The following is an 8,971-nucleotide window of genomic DNA, read 5'->3' on the forward strand; positions in this document are numbered from 1 at the left end:
GTAATCCATAGATCATAACAATCAAATCCTTTCTTTTAAATTTGAATAAAAATGAAAATTCCATTATTAGAAAAAAAACTCTGGAATGATTTGGCATAAATATAGTAGGAAAAAAAACAATACAAGAAAAACACAGAAGCAGAACTTTATTTCTTTCTAAATAGATATTTTATTTTTCAATTGAGATGGGATAATTCCTTAATTGACATGAATAATATCAATGTATATTGTCTTTAGCTTAAACGGATAAAGCTCAAAAAAATTACTGTATCTTGTATTTAAAGATGAGAAATGTATTTGGAGATTCTAAAAATTCTCAAGGAGTTTTAGCTTAATAAGGAATTATTAAAAAAATAAATATTTATTATTGAACATCGGTTGTATAAAATGATGGACCTAGGTTTATACATAATGTCATAGGTTAGGCTTTAGGAGTTGAGGTTTTAGCTTAGGAAAACATTAGAGGGTGACCTAACGTGGACTAATTCGTGTGAAAACCTACTAGCACTTTGAGGACCTCTTTCCTTCACCAAACTTATGGGTAAACTTATTTAGGTGTAGGAACAAGTTTGGAAATGAATAGTGGACTATAGTTCTCGAATTTGAGGTAAACCCATGAACACAATACCCCAAAACAAAAAACTTGTATCTCTCGATTGGGTACTCGAATAAGCTTGCTTCTTGCCCCTAATAGCCTACCCTAATTCATAATTTATAGACGGATTTTCCACTACCATGAAACGTCTAGAATTTCTATAATTTCATTCTTGATTTTTTTGAATCTTCTGTCAGAAAAGTCTTCTCCGATCGGATCCTTATTTTTTTAAGCACCTTGTAATTCTTATTCTATAAAAAATTTAATGATTCCAGAAGTTTATAAAAATTAGAAAAAGTACCATTTTCTCAATAGTTTTTCAATTTTACTTGTTCTTTGCTTCTAGATACAACCTAGTAGGGTTTATGCACTGTCTCTTATTGGAGACCTTGAGTGTTGCAAATTCTCCTCTCCTTTGAAAACTTTCGGTTATCGAAAGTGCTTATTCTAAAATAGGTCAGGATGTAAGATTCTTATTTGTCTTCTGTTTCCCAAGTGGCTTCTTCTACTCTATGATTCTTCCATAGGACCTTAACAAGAGCGATTTCCTTGTTTCTCAATCTTTTGACTTTCTTGTCTATTATTTGAATCGGGTCTTCTTTATACGTTAGGTCATCTCTCAAGAAGAGAGTTTCATGAGCCAGTATGTGCGAAGGATCTAGGGTATACTTCCGTACTATGAATACATGAAAGATATTATGGTGCAGACAAGTTTGGGCATTGCCCGATTCTATAGGCCACAGATCCAATCCTTTCTAATATCTCAAAGGGACGGATAAACCTAGGGCTTAGCTTCCCCCTTTTACCCTACCTGAGCACCCCTCTCATGGGGTGTTACGTTTAGGAAGATATGATCCCCTACCTACAATTCCATGTCCTTGCGCCTTAGGTCTGCATAGCTTTTCTCTCGACTTTGTGTGGTTTGTATCCTAGCTTTAATCTTCTGGACTGCGGCATTGGTAATTTGCACCAGCTCTTGCCCAATAGTTGTCGTTTTCTCTCCTTCTTCCCAAAAGATAGGGGATCAAAATCTTCGTCCATAGAGAACCTCGTATGTGGCCATTTATATGGTGGCCATTTATATGGTGGCTTGGCAACTGTTATTATAAGCAAATTTCATAAGGGGTAGGTACTTATCCCATCTTCCTGCAAAATCCATCACATATACCCTCAACATGTCTTCCAATATTTACTTGAGCATTTCTGTTTGACCATCTGTTTGTGGGTGGACTGTCGTACTATAACTGCGTACCTAATGCCTTTTGTTCAATTTTCCAGAAGCGAGATTTAAATCTGGCATCTCGGTCTAATACTATTGCCTTTTGTTGAATTTCCAGAAGCGTGCCCAATACCTTTACTGATGAATATTCATTTTTAATGTTAGCAAGAGTAGCTTAGTTGGGAGATTGTTAGACTGAAGATTTGAAGGTCACACGTGTTTTATCCACGTTCAACACACGTAATACAAGTTTATTACCTGAATATACAATCTAAAAACATAACCTGCTTATTCAATCTAAATTAGTGATTATTTCTTTTTTAAATATAATGAATTAGCAGAAGTACCTTTACCTATGAATTTTGCACCTAATACAAGTTTATTACCTGAATATACAATCTAAAAACATAACTGGCTTATTCAATCTAAAATTAGTGATTATTTCTTTTTTAAATATAATGAATTAGCAGAAGTACCTTTACTTATGAATTTTCATTTTTAATATTAGCGGGGATAGCTCTGTTGGGAGAGCGTCAGACTGAAGATTTGAAGGTCACGTGTTTGATCTCCACATTCACCGCACCTAATTCTAATTGCATAACCCGAGTATTCAATCTAAAATTAGTCATTATTCCTTTCTGAAATCTCAATGAACTATCGTAAATACCTAACGTGTTCTAGTTCCACCGCACCTTAAACAAGTTGGATAACTTGAATATCTTATTAAAAATTAGTGATTATTTCTATTTAAAATTTCAATGAATTAGCGAAAATACCTTTACTAATGAATTTTCATTTTTAATGTTAGTGTAGATAGCTCAGTTGAGAGAGCGTTAGATTGAAGATCTGAAGATCTCGTGTTTGATCCACGTTCACCACACATGGTTCACGTTGCATAATTCGACTATTCAATCTAAAATTAGTGATTAAAATTTCAATTAATTAGCAGAAATACCTTTACTTAAAAACTTTGATTTTTAATGTTAGCGAGGATAGCTTAGTTTGGAGAGCGTTAGATTTAAGATTTGAAGGTCACGTGTTCGATCTCCACGTTCACCGCACCTGTTTCTATTTGCATAACTTGACTATTCAATAAAAAAAGTTGGGAGAGCGTAGACTGAGGATCTAAAGGTCACATGTTTGATCCATGTTCACCGCACTTGGTTCACGTTGCATAATTTGAGATTTGAAGGTCATGTATTTGATCTCCACGTTTATTGCATTAGCGATTATTTCTTTTCTATCACGTTTTTTATCCAACTGGCATAAGTTGACTAAGTTGCATAACTTGACTATTCAATCTAAAACATGTGATTATTCATTTTTTATGTTATCTGAGATGGCTTAGTTGGGAGAGCATTAGATTAAATATTGGAAGGTCTTGTGTTTGATCTTCATTCATCGCTCCTTATAGTTTTGTTGATTATTAATTCTTTTTAAAATATAATGAATTAGTGGAAATAGCTTTACTTATGAATTTTTATTTTTAATCTTAGCGGGGAAAGCTCAGTTGGGAGAGTGTCAAACTAAAGATTTGAAGGTCACGTGTTTAATCTCCGCGTTCACCGCACCTGTTTCCATTTGCATAAGCTAACTATTCAATAAAAAATTAGTTATTATTTATTTTTAAAATTTCAATGAATAATGAATTAGCGGAAATACTTTTACACATGAATTTTGATTTTTAATGTTAGCAGGGATAGCTTAGGGACTGAATATCTGAAGGTTACATGTTTAATCCACGTTCTCCGCACTTGGTTTACGTTGCATAAGTCCATTAAGTTGCATAACTTTATTCAATCTAAAATTAGTGATTATTTCTTTTTAAAATATAATGAATTAGCGGAAGTACCTTTACTTATGATTTTTTTTTTCAAATATTAGCGAGGATAACTCAATTTTGAGAGCGTCAGACTGAAAATCTGAAGGTCACATGTTCGATCCACATTCATCGCGCCTGATTCAAGTCACATAACTTGACTCGTGACTATTCAATTTAAAATTAGTGATTATTTCTTTTTAAAATATCAATGAATTAGCTAAATACCTTACTAATGAGTTTTCATTTTTAATGTTAGCGGGGATAGCTTAGTTGGGAGAGCGTCACTGAAGATCTCAAGGTCATGTGTTTGATCCACGTTCACGACACCTAATTCAAATTGACTAAGTTGCATAACGTGACTATTCAACCTAAAATTAGTGATTATTTCATTTTAATCATCAAATTTAGGTCCCTTAGAGGTCATTTAGGTCATATTGAGTCCTCCTAAAATTTCACGAGCAACAGAATCCATGTGGTGGGTTCGTAGGTCATTTAGGTCATATTGAGTCTTCTTCTAAAATTTCATGAGCAACTGAATCCATGTAGTGGGTTCGTGGCTTAGTGAAATCAATATGGGCTCAACCACATGTGAAAGAGATAGTAAGATTGCATGGAGCCCCAAGTTTCGGATCGAGACCCACGCTTTACGTTGGCATTTTGGCGCAGACTTCAGAAAGCGTTGGGTACTCGTCTCGACTTCAACATTGTCTTCCACCCTCAAACGGATGGTCAGACATAGCGTTTAAATGAGATCCTAGAGGACATGCTAAGCGTTTGCGTATTAGATTTTAAGGGAAGTTGGGATTCCAATTTACACTTCATGGAATTTTCATACAACAACAGCTTCCAAGCAACCATCAAGATGACAACGTTCAAGACCTTATATGGAAAACGATGTAGATCCCCGTTATCCTGGGATGGAGTAGACGATAGAGAATTGGTAGAACCCAAATTAGTTTGAGCCACCAATGAGGTCGTTTAGAAAATAAGAGTGAGGATGATGTACGGCGTAGGAGCTTAAAGTTCGAAATAGGGGACCTAGTATTCCAGTAGAACCAATGAAATGTGTCTTGAGGCAAAATGAGCCCTCGATTCATTGGATCATTCAAAATTCTCAAGCGAATTGGTTCAGTGGCATATAAACTAGCCCTACCGCCCTCTCTCTCAAGTGACACAATGTATTCCATGTGTCAATGTCGAGGAAATACATGACATATCCTATCCACGTAATAGACTACAAGCCCCTTAAGATTAATAAAGACTTAAGTTATGAAGAAAAGCCATAAGAATCCTAGCTCGAAAAGTGAAAGCCCTATGCAACAAGGATATTGCCTTCATCAAGGTGTTACGGTGAAGCCATCACATATATTATTGATAGTAATATAAGGATGAAACTAGGGTTGTGTCATAAAGATGTTTTAAAGACAAGAAACCATAGGGACCTCATCATTTCTATATGTACATAAGCATCGAGATACTTCTTCTTTTACGATGATAAGTACGGACGCATATGATACGATGATGATAGTCATCATGTCGTGCATGACACTCAGAGGTCTGCTGACCTTTGAAGGTCATGACTAACAGCTAGCTCGACTATGATGAGTCCAGGGGAGGTGCAAACCGCCTGGAGATTCACGCTCGCACGTGTGGGTCGTGTGTAGGAAAGTATAGCACATCCAATTTAATTCGGACTGGAGGCCACCTTTTGGATGTTTTAATGATAGGTCTATAGAGAACTATTATATGTGCTTGCATTTTCACAATCTCTATAGTGGGGTCACTTACTAAGTATTCTTTGAAATAATAAGGCCGTGTGCTACATCATTTTTCAGGTAAAGGTAAGACGTCCATATACGATTAACAATATATCGCAATCAAAGACCATGACACGTAAATAGGTTAGTAGCATATATTTAAATTTCTAGACTTAGGTTAAATAGGTTGTTATGCATCTCATGTTTTAAATTTTCATTATTGTTTTTAGTTTAATTTATGAATTATGTTTTAAACATGTAAGACCATGACAGTGTTTTTCAACGATGAAGTTATGTTTATTCTGAAATTTATGATTTTAATGATGATGTTTTAAAAGTTATATTCCACATATGAGCTTAGACTAAGATGACGGTAGCGACTTTAGGTAGCTGAAATCTAGGGTCGTTACAGTAAGGATCGAAGTCTTACTTACAATTCATTTTCTTCAAAATTGAGCCTTTCTTTAGCTTTAGAAGATTTGATGAAGAAATCGGGACCTAATACTCCTAGATCAGGTTGCGTAAGGAAACAATATTCTGCGTTTTTGGGTAAGTTACGGATTGAGAATCAAATTCCAAAATCAAGATCACACGCTGAAAGACATCGCTTTAAAACAAATCTTTTAGCTTGAAAGAATTATAAGGAAGAAATTTTGTGAGGAAATCCGGTCCTAAAAAATGCTAGTATTGGCTACCCAATAAAGAGTTTCTAGGTTTTAATTTCACCGAGGATAAGCTTACGAGCAAATTTTAGAAGTGTATTATAATGACCCGAAATTTTCTACTTAATTTAAGGTCGCTACTGTATACATATCATAAACACGGAAGACTTCATTTAAATTCCATAAAACATATCATTTATCTTAAAACACAGTCATGGACTTACGTGTTTCGAAAACATCTTTATAACGACACAAAAAAAGACTCAAAATAAAATAAATAAGCATTTTTAAAAACATCTTATTCTAGCCTAAGTCTTAGAAAATAAATATCAGTATCCTATGCATGTGTCGTGGTCTCGAGTTGCAATGTCATCGTCAACCGTACAGGAATGTCTTGCCTTAACCTGAAAAATGTATCGTCAACCGTACAGGAATGCCTTGCCTTAACCTGAAAAATGTAGTAGCACATGATTTGAGTATTTAAAGAAATACTCATTAAGTGACCCCACTATTGGTTAAATGCAAGAACATGCGAATGCAATGACGGGACCTATTCTTTCAATCTATCTTCCTACGATATTGTCCTTATGGTAATTTGGACGTGTACCATATACTTTACACACAGCCCATACGTGCGAGTATGGGCTCACCAGTCAGTTCGCACACTGCCGGGCCACATGTCTTGTCGGGCGAGCATACTCTAGGAGCTCTTTAGGTCGGACACCCGTTAGAACTAGTAACCGTCACGGCAGCACTATGCAAAACATAACGATCGTTGTCCTGCCATTGGATGTACGCGTTCGTACCCTCGTAATGGAATAGGGGTATCTCCTCAAATGCATGAGCACACATAATGCATGAGGTCCCCAATATTTCTACTTTTATCATTAACGAATATAACCCAGCTATCATCTTTCATGCTGAACATGTCATTTCTCATTTTTCAGTCTATGTATCATACATAATCCTAACGGGGTTACATTTCATTTCATTTATCGTGATATCATGTCATTCATAATATGTTGTATACATACAATTTAGAAAACATAACATAATGCTACATGCTTTTAACATGTCATTTCATAACCTGCAATGCATACAACAATTACCTTAATGATCACACAAAACAATCTAAACATAACACGTCACATCACAATATATCGTGTCATAACATGTCATATCGTAAACACTTCGTGGTCATATCGTTCCCTAACTTATCATAACCTTAACATTCTTATACCTATCACAGTCATATCGTTACTTGAACGTACCTTAGTCATATCATCACAGGAACGTATCCTAACGCTATCATTCTATTAGTCTATCACAAACCTATCCCTTTATACCCATATCCTAACCATATTCTTTCATCAATCTCCCTTATCCATAGTACTCTGGTATATAATCTAACCTTAACGTTTCATGAACGTATCTTACTCCTATCGTCACATTTCGTTTTGTGCATCATTCTCGTATCCTATCTCAAACATATCCTCGAACACATCGTACCATAATTATTATCATACAATTCACATATTATAACATAACATAAACATAATATAAGCATACCGATTCACAGATAATTCACACATATCCGTATATATGACACGTGTAGAATCACAAACACATGTCAACATCAAATATAATCATGCCGATAGTAAGGTCACTTACCTAGTTACCTTAAGTTGTTGTCACAAATATATCCTTAATGAAAGTTCGATTTTGTCCTTCGGAATCCAAGTCAACTTATGTGAGCCCATGACATCAGTTTCAAGTTTGAACTTGTAAAATTATTCCTCTAATTTACATTGGTCCATTGTTCAAAGTCTTGAAATGTTATATATATGTAATTATATTTATATTAAAAATCTTTTTTTTCCATTGTTACTGTTGTATAAAAATAAAAAGTAGATAGTGTTATTTCGAGTTTTGCTTTTTACTACTCTTTGTATTTACTTTTCTCTCCATATTTAGTTTACGGTTTTTAATTCCTGAATCTTTTTTTTATCCATATTTACTCTTTTCCTTTTATCTCATGTATTACAAATTTTGAGTGGATCCGTGTTTCCAAATCTTTCCTTATCTCAGTGTTTACTGTTAACAAATTTTCTTGGTCATTCTATTTTTAATCTATTCATTTGGCTACTGATATAAATTTAATATAATATTACTAATCTGACTTAATTTACTAGAATTCGTATAAATGATTGACATTTAGTTTCTAACTTAAAAGCTAAACTATTGTATAATTTAATGAAGATCTAATTATAATTGGCTGTGATTTCTAAAAAAAATAGGATAAAAGAAAATGAAGATTTAATATATACCTTATTGATCCGATCTATGTTTAGGATGAATCTCAATTGAGTAAAAATATTTAACATGTAATTGCTTTGGGCTTACTTTAAAGTATCTAATATGTGGTTCAATTTTATAACTCATGTCATTGTGGATATGAATTTTAAGTAAAGAAATATAGGAATTCTCAAAAATTCGGTTAAACTTAAAGTTTGAAAACTTACGTGAAACTATATTTTATATATTAATATGAAAAATGTAAATAAATATTTTAAAGTAAAAAAATAGAGGTCTCACACTAACACTAACTAACACTAACCACTAGACCACATATATTATCTATCCACGTTTGAAAATAGTTTTTGAGTTTTGTACTTAATAAGGTTTCAACCCATTAAAATTAATTAATTTATGTAACCTTATATGTGTTTACTTTTTTTAAAATTAATTTTTGAGTTTTGTACTTAAAATTAATTTTTTTAAAATTTTATTTGAATATGTTATGTAACCTTATATGTGTTTACTTTCTTTCTATTTTTATAAAAAGATCGATGGTAATAAACTCATGTGTTCAAATATTAATATATTGTTTACTATTTTTTTTTTTTTTTTTTTAGG

The sequence above is a fragment of the Cucurbita maxima genome, unplaced genomic scaffold (assembly GCF_002738345.1).
Source record: "Cucurbita maxima cultivar Rimu unplaced genomic scaffold, Cmax_1.0 Cma_Scf00033, whole genome shotgun sequence".
Lineage (NCBI taxonomy): Eukaryota > Viridiplantae > Streptophyta > Magnoliopsida > Cucurbitales > Cucurbitaceae > Cucurbita > Cucurbita maxima.